The following is a 494-nucleotide window of genomic DNA, read 5'->3' on the forward strand; positions in this document are numbered from 1 at the left end:
TTTTTGTATTTAAATATCTAGCTAATTTTTTATTATAAGCTTATAAAAAAATTATGAAAAATATTTAAATATCTCATTTTATTATAGCATTTTATTATTCACTTTTATTTTTATATCTTTTAAAACATAAAAGCGGCTAAAAAATGCAGTAACCCAAAAATAATGTTCTTTTAAAAATAAGAATAAATAAATAAATAAATAAATAAATATATATATATATATATATAATAAATATATATAAACATGTTTGCCTTAATATGATAAAATTTTAATCACATAATAAATATTTTTTCATTTTTATTTATTGCATATATTACTTTAAATATATGTAAACATAACGAAAAGGTTAAAAAAATAATAATAATAATAAAAATAATAATAAAAAAAATAATAAAAAAAATAATAAAAAAAATAATAAAAAAATAATAAAAAAATAATAAAAAAATAATAAAAAAATAATAAAAGATATATAGTATTATATATATATATATATA

The 494-nt window shown here is 9.9% G+C and overlaps 1 non-coding gene across 1 annotated transcript; it reads right to left on the minus strand.

Annotated features, from left to right (window-relative positions):
* Positions 1 to 2: 2 nt before the first annotated feature.
* On the minus strand, positions 3 to 196 carry PGSY75_0023300. Its single transcript, XR_001974502.1, has one exon. It is a non-coding gene (non-coding RNA).
* Positions 197 to 494: the final 298 nt, after the last annotated feature.

This window comes from Plasmodium gaboni, assembly GCF_001602025.1.
Source record: "Plasmodium gaboni strain SY75 chromosome Unknown, whole genome shotgun sequence".
Classification (NCBI taxonomy): Eukaryota; Apicomplexa; class Aconoidasida; order Haemosporida; family Plasmodiidae; genus Plasmodium; species Plasmodium gaboni.